This window comes from Balaenoptera physalus (genome assembly GCF_965194825.1).
Source record: "Balaenoptera physalus genome assembly, chromosome: 1".
Taxonomy (NCBI): Eukaryota; Metazoa; Chordata; class Mammalia; order Artiodactyla; family Balaenopteridae; genus Balaenoptera; species Balaenoptera physalus.
Genome location: NC_138882.1, coordinates 134,158,284 through 134,184,489, shown reverse-complemented (window position 1 = coordinate 134,184,489; position 26,206 = coordinate 134,158,284). Strand labels below are relative to the sequence as shown.

The following is a 26,206-nucleotide window of genomic DNA, read 5'->3' as shown; positions in this document are numbered from 1 at the left end:
TAATTGATTTACAATTTTGTGTTTCAGGTGTACAGCAAAATACACTTACAATTTATTGTAAGTGATTGATATTACATATTATTGATGATTGATATTTACAACAGAATTTAATAAAATAACATTTTGGAAGCTCACTAGAAATATATGGCCTATTAACTCTTTCACTCTGCCAAAATAAAAAGAAAAAACAAACTAAACAACAAAATACAGTATAAGGTGAAGCATATACTTTGGATCCTGTTAACTTGGATTTCAGGTGTTTCTAGTGCTAAACCTAGCCCCTATCTCTTAGCTATACCTAACTCTTATCTAGCCTTGAGAAGAAATTAGTAAAGAGTCTTTAGGAAGTCAGTTGGAAATCGGGAAGACTCTCGCTTTATTTTCACCTCTAAGAATTTCTTGCTTTAATTGCTACTGCCATCAGCCCACTAGTCAACTCCATTTGGCTCTAGGAAAATACATTACAGATCAATTATTTTGTCTTTGCTCTGTCACAGTCAGTCCTTTAACTATCTGTACTTAACTTTATTTAAAAAAAGTTTAAACTGAAAGGGATGATTGACATTTACAACAGAATTTACTATTTCTAATATAGTGCAGATTAAGCAAATGGCCAAAAGAGCACTTTCATAAAGATTTAAAAGTAATTTCTAGGTCTGGTCTCTGTTTGCATCATTACATCTCCATAGTAGTTGTCTAGAAACTACATGGCACTTATTGACACCAATTTAATGTGTTAATATAATTGGTCAAAACATTGAATTAACCATTGTTAGAAACATCAAATAATTGATTTGTAACAGATGGAAAATTATCAGAGAGGGAATCTGAAAAACGCACCAGTTTAAGTTCCTATGAAACAGTCACTGGGTCTCTTCTATACAACATGACTTTGAATCTCTCCCAGCATAGTTTTCATCCTAATTTAATGCAAACATTTCCAAAAGTTTAACCACAATTATAAGCCTGAATTATGACAATATTTAATTGAAATACTGAACCAATTCTAGCAAATGTGTTATAGTTGAAAGAACTCCAGACAAAAAGTAAAGCAGAAGGGGAAAGGAATTAATGAGATGAACACTTCACCTTTGACAGGAACCCAGCCTGATGCTTAAATGTCTTAAGGGCTGAACATCAGAAGGTACACAACTCACCTCAAAAGGCTGAAGAAAGGAGGCTCTGAGAAGTCCTCCAACTAGGAAAGAAACAGATTTTAAACACATGTCTACATGACTCCCTCTGTTACTATCTCTGTGAGCTTCCGAAACCATTCAACTCCAGTGGGTCTCAGTGCCCTTATCTGTAAATTGAGATAGTTGATTTCTAAAACCTCTTCCATGTACAAAATCTATTCTTTTAAATCTGTGTAATCAATTGTCACAGTTATTAATCCCTCAGAGCAGCGTCTAAATCATTACTTCTCTTGATTCCAAACTAATGCATGTGTTATTCATTGTTACCAAAGTAGACCCTAAAGAATTTTGGGACAATTTCTATTTCTCTTCTTTTCTTAACTCTAAGGAAATAAGCTGACTTATCTTCCCTTATTTCTTAAATACACATATGTTCTTAAAATAGTGTAAAGTTTAACAATGTTGACAAAGGGCAAATCATTTGAAAGCACTCAAGTTTTTAAACATGGAACTCCCAATAGTATTAATTGAAGTTTAAGGACTCTTGCTACTGAGGTACTTGGAGAATTCCCTTTGGATCGCTTGTGAAGCTTTCAAAACAATTAAGTCTTTGCAACAGTGCTCTGTGGGCACAATCCTAAAGAAGAAAGATGCACTGATCAATTTACAGAGAGTACACTTTAGAGAAGGCATTGCTTCATGCTGCCATATAGCAGGGCATATCTGCAGGAGTCTATTTGAAATGGCTGGTGGTTTTTCTTTCGTAAAGTATTGCACAAATCAGACAAAATAGGACAGGAAATAAAAGACTGTGGAGAAAATGGGCATGATTCTGAAAATTCAATTATACATTTCTTCAAAGATATACCCTGGAATAAAACATAGCTTTTTAATGTTCCTTGTGTTTGTTGACTCTTATTGCTTTGTTATTGTTTGGTTAATCTCACCAAACCACTTCTAAATTCAAAAGAAATTTCTTCTGTCTTGCTTTCTTTGTTCTGAGCTAGGACAAGATGATAACAGTGGCTGGCACTAGTGAGTTAATTTTATAACTGAAACTGACATCCCACTCAAGTATCCACAATTTAAGAGTAATGAATTGTCAGTTTTAAGTGAAAAGGGGTTTTTACGTGATTTTAGAAGTCTTTTGAATATTTATTTTGTTACACTTTACACAAATCTGTATAAGATTTATCTTGTTAGTTCCAAATGTTGTCTCTCTAGGCCAGATTGGGAAAATAAATTAGGCTTCACAAACACTATGAATATTGAATCGATATATTAATATTGAGGAGGTGTTTGAAAGATTTATTTACCACAAAAAGACAGTAAATATTACATCAGAAATATTAAGCATGTTTAATCAAAGTCATCATTGTGGTTATGCATAGACTCTATAAAAATATAGATATTTACTTAAATGTTAGATTCAGTTCATGATTAGTTGCTTACAGAAAGAGAAGGAAAAAATTAAAACAAAAATCAACAGATGGAATAGGACAGTGCATCTTGTATCTTTTAAAAAAGTTTCTCTCCTCATCATTGATTTTTAAAAGTAACTACACAAAAGCAGACATTATAAGTCAGCCAAGTAATATTCAGTGAAGATTCTCATGTATTCAACAAATATTTAACAAGCGCCTATTGGAGGCCAGACCACATGCTAGATGCTGATGATAAACTTTCAATAAGACATCATCTCAACTTTTAAGACACTTAGAATCCAGTGGATAAATAGGCAAACAGCTAAAATTGAAGTATGAACATTTAAATACTAGAAAACTTTGGAAAGGCTCTTAGTCCAAACCGGTTTTAGAGGTATATGGGTAATGAGATGAAATGCTTAGATACCTATAAGGTGCTGAGAACGCTCAAAGAACACTGATTATACTCATTTTACAGATGATTAAACTGACCCTGATTGATTATATAACTTGAAATTGTCTACTAAAGGTAACAATGTTAATCACGGTAGAGTAGAAATTGAAGTCCAGGTAATTTGATTTGGAAATCAATTCTATTTCTGTTTTACAGCTCTGCCTACTATTCTAGTCAATTAATAAATACAATTACATTCAAAGCTATGTTCAATTTATCTGGCAAAATCATAAGCTTCTAGAGGAGGTTAAGTGACCATATCTAAGGCTATTCTAGAGCCTTGACTTTTAGCCAGAATTTCCTGTAGTGCTTTAAAAAAAAAAAAGAAAAAAAAAATCCAAGTTTAGCATCACCCAAGTAAAAGAAATATCATTCTATTGGTAATCTTTTATTGAACTCCTTCTCCAGATGTAAGCACATCAAACATGTTACAAAAGAAAACTAAGAAAGTACGTTAGTCAATTACATTTCTTTAATGTTTTTGATTAAAGTATACACTGATGACTGGCAATATATTACTTTTATCAGTGCTTAGATTGGTATAGAAAATAAAGCATTTTGTAAGAATTTTGTATTGCAATGTTTTTATATGTGTAAAACGGGAATAATGATACCTATTTATTGATCCTCAGAGAACTGTTGTAAGTAATGCAGTAAGATGATGGACGCAAAACACTTTTAACTGTAGGCATGAATAAAGCTAAATAATGGATTCAAAACCCCAGGACGGCAGGCACTGTTCTGGGGACATCAATACCTGAAGGAATTGAGGCCAAGAAATCCAAGATTACTTAGCGAAGGTTATATGGGTATTTAGTAGCAAAGCTGGAATTAGGATCTTTTAGTCTTAAGTGTACTCTCTTTCTACTGTACTAGGGTTTCCCAAAATAAACAGCTACACTGGGAGAGAAATGAAAAGGTTTAGGGCCAAGCAAGTTTGGTAAAAACTGAATTGAATAGTAATAAATTTAAAGCATAAATGTTGTAGTCAGTCTTTAATTTGAGCCTCAGCTCTTATAATTCCTATTTGTGTTATTTTGCATAGTTTGCCCAACCTACATTAGTTCCTCCCCAATTTCCTTGTTCATAAAATAGGGATAATTGTAACATTTTATTGCCTTTTGGATTGATTAAATATAATATAATGGACATTAAGCATTTAGCATGGTGTCTGGCATATAGTAATCACTCAAACAGCCATAGCTAGTATTTTAGTTGCCTATGGCTACTGAAAGAAGTTACCAGAATATTTATGGCTTGAAACAACACAAATTTATTATCTTACATTTCTGTAGGTCAGAAGTCTAGCACCGGGCTTAGGGGCTAAAATCAAAGTGTAGGCATGGTTGCATTCTAGCTCTAGCAGTGAATGCATTTTCTTGTTTTTGGCAACTTCTAGATTATCCTCCTATTTGTTGGCTCATGGCTTCTTTCTTTAAATTCAAAACCAGGTCAGTCTTTCTCACATGAAGTTTTTCTGACCTCATTTTCTATCTTTCTCTTCCAGTTTTATGGGTCCTTGTGATTACACTGAACTTACCCAGATAATCCCTAGAGTAATCTTTCTATTTTAAATTCAGGTGATAATAACTTTAATTCTGTCCTCAACCTTAACTCTCCTTTCCCATGAAAGGTAACATATTCACAGGTTCCAGGGATTAAGACATAGACAACTTTGGAGGCCATTATTTTAACTACCACAGATGCTACAATAAAAAAATTGCTCTTGGAGAATTCTATGTACTTTTACTATGAGTATGTTTTAGAGGGGAGTACAGTATTTAAACTTACTCAAATCCCTTTTACTACGGAAAAAGGTTTAGAACCATTGCTCCAAAGAATACATTTTAGGAAATGATCTGGTCTACCATATTCCCTCCAATATATTCTTAATACATACATATATGCAGGTATATTTATAGACATGTAGTTACTATTAGATTGAATATTTTCATATACATTGTAAAAATTTCCACTTTTATTCTTTAAAATAAGTTTTCTCTGATGTATCTTGAGCATTAATTATAATTGTTTGATACATGTGATTCAGTACAAGTCTCTGGAGGGAATCCTCATATAAGTTTGAATAATATTAAAGGTATACTCTATACTCTAAATTCAAATATTTCTAGCCTCTCTTATATTTAGTAAAATATAGAAGCAATCCTTTTCTGCATTACATTTTCTACTCTTGTTTACAATGGACAAGAAGAGAGGTCTGCATGATGTCACTTCTAAACCCATATTTTTTTGCATGATATGCCCGTTTTGTTCTTATTTTTGGATTTCTCAATCTTAGAGGTTAGATTTTGAAGGAATGAGACAATATGTTAAAACTGAAAGAAGTTCCAATGCCAAATGACATGCCTTCATCAACTGATGAGAATTTTTTCTACTCATTTTATCCTGATTTCATTTCCAATTATTTTCTTTCTAGTTGTTCAGCACTTTCTAATCTTTTATAACAAAGGAATGGATGGCACATACACACAAAGGAAAAAAAACAGAGCTGCCATTCCTGAATTTCATTATTTTACAGTCATTAACACATGGTTGCAAACCCTAGTAACACAAAGTGTTTCTTCTATGAAGAAGAAAAGGAGGAAAAAAAAAAAAAAAACACTGAGAAATAAGTATACCCCTTGGTGTATGCAAGACAAAGGATATTTTTCCCAGCATGTCTCTAATCCCTCAGTGGTATAAATTTCTCTTTGAAGAGTTGATCACAATACCAACATCCTCTCCATTAACATAACAAATACTAAATTTAAAACAAAGACATTCTAATTTCAACAATATGAGAAGATTGTGAGATATTTCTGGCTTTTGAGACCAGAGTTTATGGTCAACCTAGGATATGATTCTGAGATACCAAACCTGAGTGAGAATTAACTCTTTCAGATCCAACTCACATTACTATCTGTATCCTATCAGAACATACTGGCAGAGCACCCATGAAGACAGGACCCTGAAACTAACACAACATTGTAAATCAACTATACTTCAAAAAAAAAAAAAAAAGACAGGACCCTGGGGCCAGTCTCACCATAGATATACTTCACCCATCCTTTACTTAAACAATAAAAATGTAGGTGATTGTTACGTTAATGCACGATCAACTTAATCCTTTTTGTTTTTCTTTCCCCCATTTTTTCTTCCACCTATATTTCACAGAAGAGGTAAGTGAGGCACAACCTTGTTGCTGTGAATGGATAAATTAACTGTAAATACCACTTGCTCCTGAATTTCCAACGTATGCCAACAAAGTCATAACATCTCTGTAGGCTGCCTCTCAGGAGACACGAGTATATAAAAATAATATTCATAAGGAAATTTGACTTAACAAAAAAAGAAACTAAACCAAGCAAATAGAAACAGGTACATAGTTTCTCCCCATTAATCAGAACTTTTGGAAATTCATGAAAAAAATGAATCTATAGAGGTTCAGGATCTTTATATATTAAGTAAACATGTGCTTGTAATACACTATACTATGTTTTTTATCCCCTTTTCACCTATAACTTCTCAAGACTGTGGGACATCTGCTGATGAGATGGTGTAGATATAGGCAATGAAAACCAAATGCTCTAAATTACTGCCATTCATCTGATCATCCCACTTTTCATATGATTTTAAGTTTGGTGCTGTCACTTGGTGCTTTTACTCTCATTTACCATTAACGTAAGCCTCTCTGTCTTTCCTATGGAAACTTATGGGTGTTAATTTATTCTTCCCAGGATTTTATACAAGCATCCAAGCACTACAGCACTACAGTATTTGGTCCTATGGAAAGATACAGTGCTTCCTTCGCATGGCCTCCTGATGGAGGGTAGGAGTTGGGAACTACCACAGTCACTGTAATCTCTATCTCTTTCCCTTTCACTATCACTGTCTCTCTTTCTCCTTGTTTCTTACTTATGTTATGAGTAAGAAATAACTGTGAAATAATTGTGCCTCCCTTTTGAGTAGTTCCACATAGAAACCCATGCTGACATAATTTTACTAGGAAATCGGTGCCTATTACCACCTATTTTAATTGATGGATTTATTTGCTCTTGTGTTCTTATTTTGGCTATTGGTAATGCTTACCATTTTGTATATAAAAGACTTTTTGGCTGCTGTCAAGTCTTTCTTTGTTTCCTTTAGTTGACAACAAAAGTTTTTCCAACAACATGGTCTACAATTAGTCTGTCGTTACGAAAGTTAGAGGCCAAACAATGAAATATATTTTTCTAATTGTTTTGTTTGTCAGGCCGGGAGATGATTGGTCTAAAATAAAAAGGTTGGCAAGTATCTCATTAGTTCTAATAAGCAACATGGCTGGGTGTCATTTTAACACATTTAGGTCTGACAAGAAGCCTTTTTGTCATTACAAATTTGAAAAATGGCTGGCTTGGTGTATGCAATTTTCTGTGTTGTGCTGTCATCCCCCTCCAAAATAAAAGAAATAGAAAAACAGTAAATTAGAGGAACAGGAAGCTAATAATTATTATAATGAAATTCAATACATCTATTAAATAAGAAGTTAGAGGGACAAAAACGAGGAGAAACTGAGGAGTTGAATCACTGATCTTTTCAACTGACTATAAATGCACATATAAATCTTTTAAAAGAATTTCATTACAAATAGTAATAACAGTGATTTATAACAGTTTATTGAGTACTGCCTCTGTGTCCAGTACACAACACATTTCATCTTTTAATTCTTAAAGTAAATCTAGGGATTAAGTATCTCAGTCCTGAGTTCACACAGACACTAAGAGGCAGAGGCAAGACCCAGGTTCAGGTCCACCTTTCTAACATTTTACCCCTTTCCACTGTGTACGTGCATGGAATGGCACCAAAATGCTGGAGAAGCCATTTTCTCTACAAAGCATGGTTCTATTAGCTGATTCGTATCAGTTATTGTTAAGGCAGGCATGTAGCTAGGTATGAGCAGAGCAATGGGGGCAGGGGCCAGGTGGCAGGAAATCACACATCCCGTAAACAGCAGCGTCCATGGGCAAAGAAAAGCAGGAACCTCCAGACTGAAAGGAAACCACACATTTTGGGTGATAAGTGAGAGGCAGACAAAGAAAGGTGGGGAAAGGTGAGAATCTCCTGCATCAGAATGTAACCTATTGTTCATTATGCTCTCATTATAATAAAATTAGCCTTGCAGATAAGAAGTACCCATTATGCACCGACACCATGACACTTGTGACCTAAGCTCAATAAGAACAAAAATCCCTCCTCCCCTCTGGAGGATGGAGCTGGGAAAATCAGCGAATACGATCCCCAAACTCCTCCTTCCCCAGTGAACATTCTGCCCCTTCATTTGTGTGCCCCTCATAACAGGCTTGCCAAAGAAACCCAGGGCAGCAGCTACTCGCCTGTCTGCCCGCTCTCCCTCTGAGAGCATATTCTTGCTTAAATACGTTCTCACTTTACTTTCTTAACCTCCCTGTCTTGTCTCCGAATACCTTCTGCAAAGATGCAAGAACCTTAAATTCACCAGGAATATCTTGACAGCATAAATTAATTCATTATGAACATATTCATTGAGAACTATAAATAAAACACATTGCCTATCCTCATGTGGTTTACACTTTAGCCAGAAACACAGATATATTAAGCAATAATGGGCTATGACAGAAGGGTGGAAAGGGTCAAAGAGGACTCAGAGAAGGGGTGATTAATTCTGCTTAGAGGGCTCAAGAGAGAACAAAAATGCAGAGGTGTGAAACACCACGGTTCTTTAAGGGCACAGCAAGATAGTCAGTACTCCCATAGGGTAAGGGTGGACAAAGAAGAGAAAGGGACAGAAGGGACGGTTGCATTGGGGGAAGCAGGCAGTGAGGGGTTTGCTTGCCATTCTGGCCATACTGCTTCCTAGAGAGAGAGCTTCAAACTCTAATCATTTATTTAAAAGCTTGTTTTATACTATTGGATGTTCTCGTAAGTCCTTGTTAATTTTGTAATTTGTAAAATCAAATAAAGTATAAGGTGAAAAGCATAATGAGTCTTATTAGAAACAAAGTGTCTTATATTCTTCTTACTAACCATCAGGATAACAAGCAACAACCAATTTGGTGGCAAAGTTCAAGGTAGTATGGACATCCTTAAAAAGTACTCATTCATCATGAAACACTGAAAATGTGAAGAATACGTGTAGAATCATCAGGTCAAAGTACCAAAACCCGGAAATGCTTCAATCCCAAATACACAGTTGTTTTCATTAGACAGACTATTCTAAATGATAGACCTAGGGTTTTATTCAGTCACATGCAATGTTTTCACTGGGCTCAGGCAAAGGGGATGTATGTGATGGGCAATTTTTGATTATTTGATTGACAACAGCAGTCCAGGAAACAGAGAAAGGTGGAGGTCGGTGTAACATTTTCTTCTCAGTGTTTCATGTATATGCATATGCCCGCTACAGCTCTTGCTGTGCCAATGTTCTTGGTTTCATGTAGTAGTCAGAGAGGACCGTGGCCACTCTTGGCAAAGTGCACAGCACCTGGGCCCTACGGCTACTCGTAAATATCACTTTATGCTGGTGATATGGAATATTAAGTACTGCAGTCAGACAAGGACAGAACTGAAAAATTATGAAGCACATTAAATCAAACTGGTATAGTTAGTTTTCTTTGAACGGTAACATAACATTTTAATAGTAAGTATAACAAATAACTCTTGTTCTTTCAGAAGGTGATGTACCAAAAGTTTAACCCCTTCACTTATCTTGAAGGGACAAAATAAGAGATAATTTTGCTTCTGAAATATATAGGTCTTCCCATTTGATTAACTCCATATTTTAAGCCTTAAGTACGTTCCGAAAACTTTCTGTGAATTCAAAAGGTCCAGGGATTCATACATTCCCTCCTTTTAACCTTGATAAGGCCACGCCAATTTTTCAACTACATGCAAATGCGAAAAGTAAGTCATATCATATTTTGGCAGCAGCCAACATGGATAACAAACCACACTTCAGAAAGCACAGATTCAGTTAGGTTGCCTTTAAGAGAGACCTCACTGCTGTGTACTGCGGAGTTCAAAGAGGAACATATCATACTGTCAAAGACAAGTGGGCTGTGTGAACTGCAAGCTCAAAAGCCTCGCAGTAATCCCAACCACATGCCAAGTCTCAGAAAGTGGGGCAGTGTCTCCTTTGGAGATGGGAAAAACACTCCAAGGTATGCAAAGCTGACAACTCTCCACGAGAGATGGATGAGCCGTGGAATGTTTTCTGCCTTCAAGTAACTGTTCAAATGCTCTGCAAGTCTTCATCAGCTAAATAAATACCTTTGAGAGCAATTTTTATTCGTCCAGAGCAGACTTAGAGTAACTATTTCCAGGACTCTTTAGGAGGTCAGGCACTTCAAGGGTAGATTTATGTTACTTTGAAAACTACACATAGCTGTTCTGTTAAAATGCTCTTCTTATAAAAGAGAGTATGGTATGCCAAACCTAAAAAACTGCATTTTCTCCTTTGTGTTGTTATTCTGACATCTCATGCTTGGTCACTCAAACCCCAATTCACTAATATACTCAAAGCCTGACTCACTTCACTTCATTTCATTGTTTGCTCAGAACAGATTGTATAACAGGCAAAGATTGAAGGTCAAGTTTATCGATTAAAACCCACAGCAATGAAGTATCTATTAAAGCCAGGATAACTGACTACCATGTGGCTCAATCTACGTGGAATTTTTCTAAATGGAATGATTTTCTAAGTGGAGTGATTTTCAACAACACTATAAGATTGTAACAAAACAAAAATATAATTAGATATATTAAAATTTAGAAATCAAAGTGGTCACACAAGGTAAACATCTCCACCTCCATACCCTTCTTCCATTTCCATGGTATCCACACTAGTTCTCAGAGGCTCATTCAGGTGTGGACCATCATAATAGTTTTCCAACTGGATTTTCTTTCTCAGGTCCTTACACCAGAATTTTGTTCCATCCAAATAAAAAATTTTAAATCTGTTATTCTGCTTCTATTTCCCCCATTTTACTGAGCCTTTTTGGCTCAGCCTATATACTAAGCCAAAAAGATGAAATTCAATCACTGATGCACCTAATGTGGTATATTATCCCACACATTTCAAGAGGGAATCCTCATAGTAATGCTAGATACTGTTCAACATGATGATTGCATAAATTCATCAGCTAAACAATAGTGCCTTTTGTGGTTAAGTTGCTGACAGATGTTACCAAGTTCTCCATTGGCTGACTTTTTCTGTCTTCTTAACGCAAAAGAAATCTTAACCTATTTTAGTGTCAGGAACTTTGAGAACAGGATAAAAATGATAGTCACTCTTCCCAGGGGAAAAATATCAAAAAATAGCAAATTTCACACATACTATTAGGGGTCCTAAGGTTAAGGAATCCCTCAATTTACAATTGTATCACCTTGTTTTGGCCAGTATAATAGCTACTCTCTAGGGTAAAAATGTTCCTCAATACACAAACAAATGACAACAAAAAGTCATACCATGTCAGCCAAGGAAGCTTGTGGCAGAGTTTGAAGAAACTTGTTATTTAAAAATCTCAAACCTATTTTGTCAATCTTGTCAATCTTTCATCATTTCTTTATATATGTAAGACTGTGTTTCCACCATTGCCAACTGCCGAGATGGTGGAGCTGGATGGATAACTCTAAAGTTCCCTATGATGACACTCACAAGTGCTGCTTCCTGTGGCAGCTTCTTAATCTGAGGAAGTTCCCAGCCTCCCAGCCGTGGCTCCCCAGGGCTCCCTGCTGAAACTCATGACAGCTGCTCCTCTCGGCAATGAAGAGCTCCAGTCAGCAGTTAAGCCCAGCAATTACAGCCTCCTACAGCTGCTCCCCAAGAGTCCCATTGCTTCTCACATGCTCAAACAACCTCCAGCAGCATCTTGATCTCTCACGAGCTGCACATTTGAGCATTTCTTTGTCAGCAGCGCTTCTAAAGGATGTGTTATGGCAATGCTCTAATGGAGCCATTCTCCTAATCTGAAGAGCTGGTCTTGTTTTCAAACTGCGCATTCCCCCAACCCTCACTTCATTTTATGGAACAAGGCAACGTGGTATCCTACTTCTAACTGCTTCTTCAGCACTTGTTGGGTCTTGAAGTAGCATCTCATTTAGCTCCGAATGATTTATTATGCATACTAAGAGTAACTTCCAAGTAGTTTCTTATAGCTAACCATTATTTCCTGCCTTGTAATCAAACCTCAAGCCCCTCTCCCCACCAACCGTTTCACTACAAAAGTTAGCTATGCCCCTCCACAAAAAGAGGACTACTTCCTTCATATGCACCCTGCATATACATCTGTCCCAGCTCCTGTCTAACTTTAGGGCACTCATTTACCTCATACCTCAGTGGGGCGATACCTCAGTATCGTCCCACTTGTTTGTAAGTTCCTTGAAGGGAAAAGCTAATTCTTATTTGTAGAACTTTGTTTTGTTTTCCTAACTCCTAGAACAATGCTCGGCCAAAGGCAAAAACTTAAAGAATATGCCTTGGTTGCATTAGACTTAGTGTCCAAAGTCAGGTAACTGGTTTACTGGGAAAGAGTCTCAAATTGCTTTTCATTAGTTTTCCCACAAGGCACAGATGCAGCTGTAAAGATCAAGGCCCGGAATATTGCTGGACAGCTCACAGCTCCCAGGGTAAATATACAACCACAGTTCTACAGCCTCTCTTTAAGTTATTTTTCTTAAAGTTGCAGTCTGTGTGGATAATAAAAGACTGCCGTTACCACTCATGCCACTGTGTATTTGTAGTTCTAATATTCATTAAAGATGCAACTGAAATGTTAATGATAATTGCACCCAGAGAGCTAATAAAGAGAAGCCCAAGGCTCACATAAATGCCAGCATTTAATAATTATGCATACTTTTAGCTTTTCTCTCTAATTTATCTTACTTTTTGATAATTAGTTTAGTAAATCTGAGATCCCAATATATGTGTAATTAATTTTACAATTTGTTTTTAAATTTGCTTTTTATACTCAGGAATTATATATAGATATATATTTTTCCAGAAGGTAAAGAGGTAATTATCATTATATAAAACGGTTACCTATATAGATGGTAGAGCTTAAAACATACTTCTTAAGCGTACTTACAAGTAGGAAACACTTGACATTACAGGAAAAAATCTGTATCAGTCAGGATCCAGTCAGGAAAACAGGAACCAGTCTAAGTATTTCAAATAAAGGGGGTTTAATACAGGGAACTGTTTACACAGGTAATGAAGGGCTAAGACGACAAAGCATATGAAGATGAGGCAATTCAGAGATTTGTAACAAGAAGCCACTAATACTCCTACAGGCAGGTATCATTACCAGATACCAGAGGTGGGGACTGTTCATCAGGAGCTCGATCTACAGCAGGGGACTGCTTGGTGTGAGCTGTGCCAGTGGGAGGATGGGTCCAAGGGAAGCTGGAGCCAAGGAGGAGAAAGGCCTGGGGCAATGAGACAGCAAAATAGCCTGACTTCTCCCTTCGGTCCCAACTCTTGCCAGTGTCTCTCACTGGGTGAATGCTGCTAGAAAACACAGAAGCCTGAACCGTGGGGTTCAGCCAACCCCATGATACAAAACACAGCAAAAGAGGTGCAAAGAATGGCTCTGAGATCAAATAGGCAAAATGACTGCCACCATATCTTTTCTTTCATATTAGGTAGTAGTTTTTTTTTCCTTAATGTAGAATATTTTTCCAATTACTGTAGCTCAAAACCCTGACATTGGTATAAATTTATTATATCTTTTCACATGGATTTTCTCCACAGGAAGGAAGAGTAATTAATTTTACCAGTATTTTACAGATCAACTTCATTGTCTAATTCTTAAATAAAAATCACTTGAAATCAATGAGAACAATCTCAATTACATCCCAATTCAAAGGAAAAAAGAGGAAAGAAACTATCTGTACATTATTAGCTCACTGAAAAAAGAAGGTAAAATCTTTTGAATACCTACTCTGAATCAGACACTTTGAGAAATTTCTTATATATCTTTTTTTTTTTTTTAATTTTCACAGTCATCCAGAATGTTGGGTATTATTTTTCACTTCTCAGCGAATGAAATTGAGTCTTAAAGAGATGGTGTCACTTAGAACCAACTTCATATATTTTATAAATATAAGAGCTGGATATCACCTGAGGTCAATCCAACACCTATGCCACACTAGACTACTTAGGAGAATATTGGTTTTAACTAGTTTCGAAGGGAGATATAACCCAAATAATTACTGAATAAGAAAAAAATTCAGAAGAATTTTGTCTGGTTATTGGCTGGCTTGTATTCTTAAAGGGCTTCACTCATTCATTCTATCATTTATTAAATATTTATTTTAGCCCCAATTACATGACCGCCCCTATTGTATTCACTAAGGGTAGGGCTTTCAGAGATAAGATCTGTACTTTCATGGAACTTGTTACAACCTGCCACACAGTGGAGAATTAAAGCTTGTGTCTATTTTTTTCTACTAGTCCAGTGGTCCTCAACCTGGGGTGATTTTTACCCCAGCAGATGTTTGTTAATATCTAGAGATACTTTGGAGTGTCACAACCAGAGAATGCTACTAGTGTCTTAGGTGCTGAGACCAGTGTAGTAAGTCTATTCCGGCTGCCATCGGAAAATATCATAAACTGGGTGGCTTACAAAGAGCAAATATTCATTTCTCACAGTTCTGTAGGCTAGGAAGTCCAAAACCATGACACCGGCAGATTTGGTGTCTGGTGAGAGCTCACTTCTTAGATGGCTGTCTCTTCACTGTAACCTCACATGGTAGAAAGGGGGAGGGATCTCTTTGGGATCTCTCTTATATGAACACTAATTCCATTCTTGAGGGCTCCATCCTAAGGTGTGACCTAAGCACCTCCCCAAGGCCCCATGTCCTAATATCATAACTTTGGGCATTAGGCTTCAATATATGAATTTTGGGGGGGGTCACAATATTCAATATATAGTAGCCGGGGATGCTCTTAAATATTTCACAATATACAGAAAATTTCTTTCCCTCCACCTCATACACACACACACACACACACACACACACACACACACTCATATGATCCAAAATGTCAATAGTGCCAAGGTTGGGAAACCCTGTTCTAGATAGGTATGAAAGTATTTTATATTTTTGAGAGAGAGAGAGAGAGTGTGTGTGTGTGTGTGTGTGTGTGTTACTTTTCTATTTGCTGCCATAACAAATTACCACAAAGAGTGGCTTAAAACAACACAAATTTATCTTATAATTCTACAGGTTAGATGTCCGAAATAAGTGTCTCTTAGTGAAAACTGAGGTGTTGGCAGAGCTGTGTTTTCTTCTGGAGTCTCTAGGGGATGATCCACTTCCTTACCTTTTCCAGCTTCTAGAGGGTGCCCATATTCCCTTGCTCATGATCCCCTTCCTCTATCTTTAAAGCCAGCAGTGGTGGCTTGAGTACTTCTCATATTCCATCACTGTGATCCACTTCCACAGTCATGTCTCCCTTTGATTCTCTTCTTCTGCCTCACTCTTTCACTTTTAAGCACTTTCGTGATTTCTTTGGACCCATCTGGATAATCCAAAATAATGTCCTTATTTTAAGGTCAGCTGATTTGCAATCTTAATGCCCCTTGAGACATGGTCATCTTTGGGGACCATTATTTTGCTTACCACAAGGAAGAATACATGTGCAATTTTTAGCAAAGTTATTTGTACATAGTAGGTATTGAATTAAAGTGGGGTATTGAATTAAAGTGGGACTGCCCAAGCATTTTTTTAAAATTAAACTGAGTTAATCCTAGATGTCTTTCTAGAACAGACTACCTTTTACAAGGTAGGGTCCTAAGCAGATGAAAACAATACACATGTGTTAACTTTGCACTGACAAATAGCTCTGAAATCTCTCCTTCCTCAAGTCTTCAACACACCATTTTAAAACACATCCTCACACCCACTTGCTCAAATCAATATCTGAAAGAATAAGTGAAATACCTGAGAGGAAATTCTAATTGTGTTATTCTTGGCCCTTTTAAAATGTTAGCCCCTGGGCTTCCCTGGTGGCGCAGTGGTTGAGAATCCGCCTGCCAATGCAGGGGACACGGGTTCGAGCCCTGGTCTGGGAAGATCCCACATGCTGCGGAGCAACTGGGCCCGTGAGCCACAACTACTGAGCCTGTGCGTCTGGAGCCTGTGCTCTGCAACAAGAGAGGCCACAACAGTGAGAGGCCCGCGCACCGCGATGAAGAGTGACCCCTGCTTGCCGCAACTAGAGGAAGCCCTTGCACAGAAACGAAGACCCAACACAGCCAAAAAAAATAAAAATAAAATTAAAAAAAAAAAAAAAGTGCAGTTCCATCACATTTAAAAAAAAAAAAAAAAAAAAGAGTTTAAAAAATGTTAGCCCCTTACCTGTGTTTGGTATTAGGAACCCTTGCTTATAATCTTTGTAGTAACTCTGTCCCATATAAAGTATATTTTTATTCTCAAAATAACATTGCTAGGAGAAAATGTATTTTTTTTGTAAAATGCTGGTATCCCATTTATTATTTTTTCACTACAATATGCAATCACTATTCTGCATTTGTGAAAACATGGGGATTAGCAGAGGATAAGGGTGCTATGACCTGGAATAAAAATAAGCAACCTAAGTCATGAATGCCTAACTAATCCTTTTAATTTAAAATTTTTCCTGTTATGTCAGCATTCTTGGTGTTATGCCCTAAAGATAGCATCAATACATTAAGTCATAGCTTAAGCAAAGTGATTGGCATGAAGCCAGGGAGAAAGAAGTACATACACATGTACAACCAATAAGTCTCTATTGAGTCCCTAATATTTGTCAGGCACTGTCTTGGATGTTTGGGAGTCAAAAAGGATTAAGACCCAGTCCTCACCCTCAAGGAGTAAACTGAGGTTCTAATTAGAGTCCATGGATAAATTTAGGGGGTCCATGAGCATTCTGCTCACATAAAGAAGTTTGTAAAATGTAGAGGGTAGGTATACTTTCTGTAGTCCAGGTCTGCAGGTTTCATCAGATTTTCAAATAGGTTAATGAACACAAAATGTTTAAGAACCATTGGTCTAGATTCAAACCTACTAATGTGGGTTAGTAAGCTCTGACAGCTTAGTGCAGGTGCACGATCCACCTTTCCTGTGTCTCTCTACTGCTCTTACTAGATCACTAAAGGAATGCTGAAGGAATGGGAGGGAAGTGGTATGGGGCAGAGAGGTGTCTGGACATAGAGTGACGCTGATTCTGCAAACTGAACTTTGTCACCAGTCTTAATTGTGCCCATTTTCCTCTTGGCACTAAACATAATTAATTCTTATTGTTCTACTACAAATCATAAGATAAACAATATCATTAGCAGATTCAAATTTTCTCCTCTGCTAAATTTTATCTTTATCCTACATAAAGGTTACAAGGGGTATGTCATTCAGAATTTAGTTAATGAAAATGGTAAAATCCTAATTGTCTTGGTAGTAACTGTACACATAATTTGGAGAAGAAAACAGTAAAATTATTTCATAGATCAAATCCTATTGTAATGACTTCCTAGGAGAAGACAAATTATTTCACCAGACTTTGATTTTCTTTGCAGGGTTTCTCAAAATAAGTGGACCAGCTAAAGCTTGGTAATCTTTTATTTATAGAGAGATTTTCATACTGATGGTGTACATTGCACTGGGATTTGACAGGTATTACATACACAGTTATTTTCTTTGTTTTTTTTAGGAAAAAATAAAGATACGCTAAGATAGGCAACAAATATAACTGTTCTGAAATACAACACACAAATCCAAAACAGAATTACCAAGAAAATAAAAATATGATCAGTCTGAGCCTTGAGATACTTATCAAACTATGTGTTTCAAGAACCAGAATGAATACACATCAATCATTGAAGGGACTTTTAAAGGGCAGCAAATCTTGCTTAAAGGGTTAACTATTTTAAAATAGTTTCAAATTGCATTTTTAACTCTATGTTACCCAAACCAGAAATACTGATTTACTCAGTCTCAAAATGAGCAATAAATATTGTTCCTCTTCTTATACATCCCATTCTCAGGTATCCTTTTACTTAATACTTGCTAACATGATTCAAAACTTAAACCTTTATGAGAAGGACAAAGGAAAGCAGAATTGCTCCTCAGCAACACTGACCACAAACTATACAACTTTTTGAGATTTCCTTGTCCCTCTTCTGCCACCCCTCAAAAACTGATCCAAGTCATGTGTAGAACAGATGTACTGAAGTAGAACCTTCCTTGCTGGCACAATTCACTAGTAAAAAAGATGTTTATTTAAATTTTAACACTGTTCCTCTTGTTGTTACCAATTCACAAAGTTCAGCAGTAGTTTTCATGAAATTCCTTCTATAGGAAGAATGGGTGGTTCAGATGGAATTCAACAGTATGCAATATCTATAAATACTTTTTTTTTTGCACTTTCCCATCTCTCTCTCATTCACAAAGGACAGCATATTGAAAGTTTATAAGAAAATATCACCAACTTATTAATCCCCTCTGTGTACAGTAGGCAGTATTTTGGATTTTGCACAGTTTTGATCTACAATACTGTTCTAATACATCTCTTGTATTAAACAATATATATATAACTTCATATACTAAATTTTGGTTAGGAATATATGATCACTACACTTAACAGAGAAAATCTTTTTCAAAAAAAAATACTATTTAATGAAATCTACCTTCTCTTTCTGCTAATGTTTTTATCTCAATTGCAGAAAAGTAATGGCCAATAATCTTTTCTAAAGACTATAAAAGAATAAAAAGAATATTTAGAAGAGAAGAAAATGTTCATTCTGTAAGAAGTACCAATATTCAAAAGAGAAGTTCACTAAAAATTAGTTCACTTAACTTTATTTCTTATGAACTCTAATAGTTACACCAATAACCTAATCAATGTCAATACACGCACAAATAAAAGTGAGGTAATGCTTTCCTAGAAGCTGGCCTGATATGCAGTGCCATGTAACTATAGCATTTCTAGTCAGACTGGATTGTGTGAAATGAAAAATGAAATGGTCCACCTGAAAAATACATTAATTTAAAAAGTTTAGGCATTATTTTACTGCCTAAAAAGGCCTAGCTCATATTAAGTTCAGATGATTGGACCTGAGTTTTTCTGTGAAGGTATGTTTGAGTGAATAATTTAGCTGAAGTCTAGATCACAAATGACACCTGAAGGATTTATTTTTTCCAAATTTCACAAATTAGGCATAATTTTTCTAAACTGTTTAGATACCAAACCATTATCTTTCTGGACATCAATACTATTGCCTCATATATATTAACAGATTAAATGTTTCCATTGGATAAACTATCTGGGGAATACAATGACAGTCCTAGTAACTAATGAGGGATATGCTCCAAAAAGCTTATAAATTATTTTCTTCCTAAATTACAAATGTACAAGTCTGTATAGTTCAGACCAACATAAATAGAAAAATGAGGGGGGGGGGGGTTAGGTAAGGTTCCACTGTTACTAGTACATCACTGTGGGAAGAATCTGCAAGAACTAATACAACCTTATTTATATCATTTCTCCTACTTAATCGGTCTTTGAACCAGTGATTGGTATATTCAGGTACTGATTAGTCTGCACAGACTCAGTGAATGTTGCCACCCACAGGATCTTTCCCATAATGTGAATTGGGGTAAGCAAAAAATGATTTATGGTAGAATAGGTAGGAATTCCCTGAAGAGGGAAAGACAAAGAGTATGTACACCCCTACCCATGTAACTTTGATCTCAATTATTTGATATCACTTGTTACCTAATTTTAGAGAGTAAAGGATTAATATTTTCTTATAAGCAGATAATATATTTAATCATCACATATAAGGTGATCTTAGAAATTTATCTCTGTTATCAAGTTAATGAAATAGAGATATGGATCCTGTACAAAAACTAAGTTCATTTTTGGTGATTTTTTTCCCCTAAAATCAACAACAATAAAAGTGAGCTAATAAATTCAGAGAACAGATTGGTGGCTGGGGGAGAAGAAAGGTAAAATAGGTGAAGGGGATTAAAAAGTATAAAATTCCAGCTTAAAGTAAATAAGTCATGGGGATATAATGTACCGCACGGTGACTGCTGGAGGAGGTCATGGAAAGGACATGACAACAGGTTGACCCTTGGGCTGGACTCAGGCAATCTGAGGGTCCTCTCCCCCTCCCCCCGTCCTGTATGTTCTGCCCACCCTTTCCATTCTAGGAGACGTTTCAAGGATGCAGCCTTGAGAGAGCAATGTGTTGTTAGGACCATCTGAATTGAAGACATGACTGAACCCTGTTAAGGCCCCTATATAAACTTTTAAGATTCTGGCGGGTCGGTTTGGAGGTCTACTCATCTTGTGATCACTCAAGACAAGCCTCATATATAAGCTTCCTTGTTTCTTAAAGCTGCCACCTACCAATCTGAAATGGTCTGCCTCTTTCTTAGGTCTTTCCTCGCCCTCTGTGTACGGTGACACAGTCTGGGATTTCACCAGAGGAACTCCCAAGGTTGCAAATCAACAGTGATTACAGTTAATAATACTGGATTGTATATTTGAAAGTTGCTAAGAGAGTAGATCTTAAAGTTCTTCTCACAAGGAAAAAGAAAATTTGTAACTATGTATGGCGACCAATGCTAACTAGGCTTATTGTGGTGATCATTTACAATATATACAAATATGAAATCATTATGTTGCATTCCTGAAACTAATATAATGTTATATGTCAATTATATGTCAATTAAAATAATACTTTTTAATGTAATATGTTTTACAACTATTGATAATATACTATAAAGTTACATCCCTTAAAGCTAAAGGTTCTTTGGCTGGGATAATGAAACATAATCATGTTAAGGAACCATTCTTATTTTCGGTGGTTTATTATTTGTTTCCCAACTAAAAACATTAAGAATATATGCTTTGGGTCTTTATCACTTCTTTGTGTTTTAAAGTAGGTCCAAAATTGGGGTTCCTATATATAATCTTAATCTCCCCCACAGGTATAAATAGAGATTGAATAAAACAGAGTGGAGGCAGTCTGAGGGCTTTGTCCTAAACTGCTATTGCATTCAGACATTGCCTATTTTGACGTCTATGGGCTCTGTTAAACTTTTCTTAGTGCTAATATTTTTCTTTGGTTTCTGTTTGTAGATTTTTGAAAAGTTTGAAGTATTTACTGTTGCAGAACAATGACTTGAGTTTTCTAATGGATGTGGTATTTTAACATACTTTTTTGACCATTATAGCTTTTCTCCCCTTTGGGTCTTCGGGCCCATGTCCTGTGATGCTGCCTTATTGCCAGCCTGCTCAACTTGGAGCAGAAGTGTGGTGTCTTTCTCTGCCAGTGTGTTCCTTGTGTGGGCTTTAATATTCATAAAAAGGATGTTAGAATTTGATTAAGATATGCTGGTCTTTAAAGAATATGGCTCTAAACTTGTGGCCACATAGAATAATTGCTCTCCAGATACTCATTGGTAAGTATAATTTTGAACTATCTTTACCTGAATTCCTATTCAAAGACCCACTGAGAGAAATAATATTTGTGAAGGTTTGACTCAGGAAGGATAAGCTCTAAAATTTACTCATAGATTAAGCAATAATCAAAAAGCAATCACACTGTTATTGAATTAGCATCTTGTTAAATTTATTTTTAGATTAAAACAATTTTTTTATACTTCCCTGCACTTCAGGTTATGTTGAGAGGTGTTATGAAGAACAATCCTATGAATGAGTTCTGTGCATGCCATACAGTTACTGCTGAAATATTCCTTACAGCTCACAGTGATATTCTGAGATGACTCACGGTCAAATTATTTCCCTGAGTAATAGGACCAGAGCACTAAGAAATAGAAGTTTTAACCTTCAGGGCGATGGAATGAATAACTGATCTTATTTCTCTTTCTGTGTTGGGTGCTAGAAATCTTAGAACTAAAAATTTTACCAAGCTCTAAAAATATATAGAAATCATGGCAAAAATTTTTATAATCTATTACATCTGACTGCATCCTATTCTTCTTACCTTATCTTTTGCTTCTGATTTCTCCTAATTGCCTTGGTGTACTAAATACTTTGGTATAAGCTACTTTAAATTCCCAACCAATGTAAAACAGAATGTTAATAATGAATGGTATTTGAATGTGTTATCTTTCCACTTTACAAAGATTTTCTCTAAACAATGACTAAGCCAGAGGCAAGGATCTAACATGGTCATAGTTAGGGATCTTTGACTTGAAAGGAGATGGAATTTAAAATTAGGATATTTATTAGAGAATAGTCTTGTGATAAATCGCTGGAGAAGGAAAAAGAAGGTAGGATTGAACAGAGCAAGAAGCTGAGCTGTAGTGGATGCCGTTCAATAGCTTCAGCTGCTCTCAAGCCAAAATAGCCCATCGGAGTTATCCTACTCGGGCTGGAAGGGACAGGCTTTTATACTCCTGGCGTTAATCAGTCATCAGACGTTGTTGCTCTAGGCAGAACTAGGCTTTGCCTCTCTACAGCTGAGGCTAACACTGAAAGGGCTGACCACTATATGCTGTCTGCTGACGGCACTCCCAGCAGCTAGGAAAACAAGCCCATCCTTGAAAAGGGAAGCATAGCACCCCATCTATCACAAATATTTTAGGTAAGTAAAATACCCTGAGGAAATTAGAACACACTCAGCAAGTTAAACACCCTTGAGAAATTATTTTGCTCATAGGCTTATGTGCTAGTCATACCTCCTTCTATCCTGCCTAGAGAAAACCTAGAGTATGTCTCCCTGGAAGGGCACGAGTTGAATGATAAACGTTCCATATATTGTGTGCATGTGAATGTGTTTGTGTGTGTGTGTGTGTGTGTGTGTGTGTGTGTGTGTGTGTGTGTGTGTGTGTATCTTAAAACAATATACATTTGTTATTTCAGTTTCTGTCCTGGCACATCTTAATTGCTCATAGTCTCAAAAGGCTGCAGTCGAGGCGTTGGCTGGGGCTGTTGTATGTATATTCAGTTATTATGCAATATTTTGGGGTGTCTATTTTGTGCTGTATACAACTTAGACTCTAGACATGGACTTAAAGTACAAACTATTGTGTTATATATTTGAATGGAAAGCATTTACATTTTATGTTTCGTTTCAGAACAGTATTGTAATAGGGATCTCCCTTCATAACAAGTATTCAAGCTGCATACATTTTTATACTCATGAACAAGAAAGATACTCTTAGTAAATGCTACACCACATGATTTGAAACACTGGACAATTAGGTAACTTGGTTTCACAGCGTTATATACAGGTAATGAAAAATTTATTTTCTTACTAAATCTATCAGCCAGTTTCCACCCCCTTGAAGCAAAACTCCAATTCACCACATTCTTCAAATTTGTGAGTACATCCATTGTTCAGCTCAGTTGGTGAAAGAAAAACATGGAGATAAATAAAGCGTACTTGCAGAATAAATACTAGAAGGTGCTACTGTGTAAAAATTAGTTTGCATGGTTCTCAATACAAGTGTTATACAAGTGTTATGAAATTTTTTTTTCATTTTTTAACTTAAAAACCTTTTTCCATTTCAAATCAAAAGCAAACGGTCACAGTGGATTTTTTTTTTTCCCAGTCATTTGTCTTTTTGCTTTTGACTAGAACAGACCTTAAAATTTTCTGATCTGAGTCCTCTTCCTTCAAATGAGAAAACTAAAGTTTAGAGAGGCTTGAGAATTACCCATTTCGTGAGGGAAAATTCAGGATTGGAATCCAGGTTTTCCAACTCCTACTCCAGTGTCTTTTCTCCCCCATTATTGCATTTATTGATATTAATAGCTCTGAGAAATCAGTAACATAAACAAATTTCCCATGCGCAAAGTCTGTGTGGGCAAGATATCCTTTTGATCACCCCCTTTCTAAAATGACTTTTTAAAAATAGCTCCCTTGAGTACATAGTTTCAACAATTAAAGATGAGCTTTGTTTTTACCAGTCAATGTGTGTTTGACATTAGTGATTAATAAATAGCTTCCTCTCACTTGCTAAATTTCTTTATCTTGTTGAATCAAGGCTTGACAAATTATTAGGCAATGAACATATACTTCAAAACTATCCAACTACTCCTGAGTATCAGACAACCTAACAAATTTAGAGACTGAAGAAATGTGCACATCAGTTTATTTTTGTTCACTGACAGGAAATGTAGCTTAAGTAGGGTTTGACTTTTTAAGACATTTATTTAGTTCTTGAATTGACTGACAAGCCTATTAATTTGTTCCCTGAATTTTATTAATGTAATTGGAAAACTGCCCACATGTCAATCAACTTCTATTAAGTAATTATGTTCATAAATACTGTAAAATTATTAGCTTTTAATTTGACCCAACCACACACATCAAAACAGTAACACAAATTATATTTTTCTAGAGGAACAAAATATTATACTGATAAAAAATTCAATCAGTGCATTTGTAAAATGTACTTCCTAAAATGGTGCCCAAAAGTTTATACTGGCCAGCAAAAAAGAGTGCCAAAGTAAGGCATGTAACAGTTTTAAAACTGTGTACAGTATTAAACAACCTATGTAATATAAAGTTATGAAGAAATTCTATGGAAATTAACATTTTCATTAGCAGGGCATATATATATATATGCATATATATATGTATTTGGGGTCTGGTTAAAAAATATGGGCCTAACAGGGAATAAGAGAGAATGGAAAAAAGGAAAGAGGGATATTTTTAGTGTTCAGAAGTATATTGTTTAAACATAGAAGAAGCAAAATGTCTTTATCTCAAGTGACTCAAATATATTACCATCAAAGTGCACTTTTCCTCATGTAATAAAATTTTTTTGTAGTGTTTGAACTAGAAACTCAAGTCAAAAGGCACTGAACTAAACAGGAGAACAGGATTAGGCTTGGATAACTGAAGAAATGTGTTTGTGTCTTGTAATCTCATGTCATTTTTTGAAGCTGGATAAACTGCCCTCTGGAATCTCTGGATAATCTCTGAATGAAGATGGACTTTGATGAAAACTTTATTATTTTCTTATATGCTTTTAAATAAGGAACATCACCAAAGTCTTCAATGATTTGTAATAAGGAAAACCACTGAGGAAATTCACTGCCTTACTCTTCAATTTATACTTTCCTTCTTAAAGTTAATTGTTTAATAAGTTTAATCATTATCACAAAGTTAAAATATTTACTAATAATTGAAGCTTTGTTTGAATATAGTTTTATCTTTATGTGAGGAAATAAAGCTCAATTAATAAAGTTATAGTATAACAATCTTTTCTGAATGTAAGCCATGTACCTAAATTAATATTTACTGTTGATTTTTGAAGGGTAAACTCAGAAATAATACAACTAACTTGCAAATTCAGCTTTCCTGATAGGAATAAAACATGCATTCGCTGGCACTACATTATCATATAATTTGTTATTAATTTTACTTAGAAATGCTGCAATGTCATTTTGAGTTCCACAGTATACTATTTCTATGCAACCAACACATGGTTTATCTATAAGCATGAGGATATAATGCAAAAGGGCAAAAATACACATTTTCTATTCTACTAGCATTATAATTATATTTTCCATGAAAAGTATTTGTGTTGAGGATAAATATGCTCTTACATTTTAGTATGCAAGAAAAGTAAAATAATTGGATGATTCTGTTTATATTTGGAGATTGTAAGTTAGCTAGCATGATTTATGATCTACTGAAAGTAAATCAAAGTATAAAGCATTGTGAACCATATTTTTTCAATTATTCTATATTTAAATAAAGTAATTCTAGAAGGCTGCTTCTTTTCATTGTGACTTAAATCAAAGTAAATAGAAGCTCAATTGAGACAGAGTGTTGGAAAGCTTGAGGATTACTTTTAAAGAGTTATTATTCATATTTCAAAAAGTTCTAATATTTTAATGTAGCCATCATAGGCTATCAAAAATTTATTTTAATGTACCGATCATGGGTTCTCAAAGATTTATTGAAGGGGTGAGTCATAGGAAGATACAAAATGAATCATATACAAAATAATCATAATGTGATCTTAATGGATAATTTTTGATCTCAGTTAAGTGGGGATTTGTATGCCTATAAAAGCCATTATACTTAACGGAATCTAAGAACATAAATCCCTGAAGACAATGACAACATATCTTTCAACATTATCAGCTACCTCTCGGTCATTTTGATATCTAAATATTGAACATTTCTAAGCATAGCAGACATGGA

General features: G+C 35.6%; 1 protein-coding gene and 1 long non-coding RNA gene across 2 annotated transcripts in view; both read right to left on the bottom strand.

Moving 5' to 3' along the window:
* NEGR1 (neuronal growth regulator 1) overlaps nucleotides 1-26,206 on the bottom strand; it is an 897,772-nt gene that overhangs the window by 486,439 nt on the left and 385,127 nt on the right. The window lies entirely within an intron of this gene.
* Nucleotides 1,258-26,204, bottom strand: LOC309641564. Its single transcript, XR_014252692.1, has 2 exons — nucleotides 16,392-26,204; nucleotides 1,258-16,031 (listed from the first exon to the last, which is right to left on the bottom strand). It is a non-coding gene; the product is annotated as an uncharacterized lncRNA (long non-coding RNA).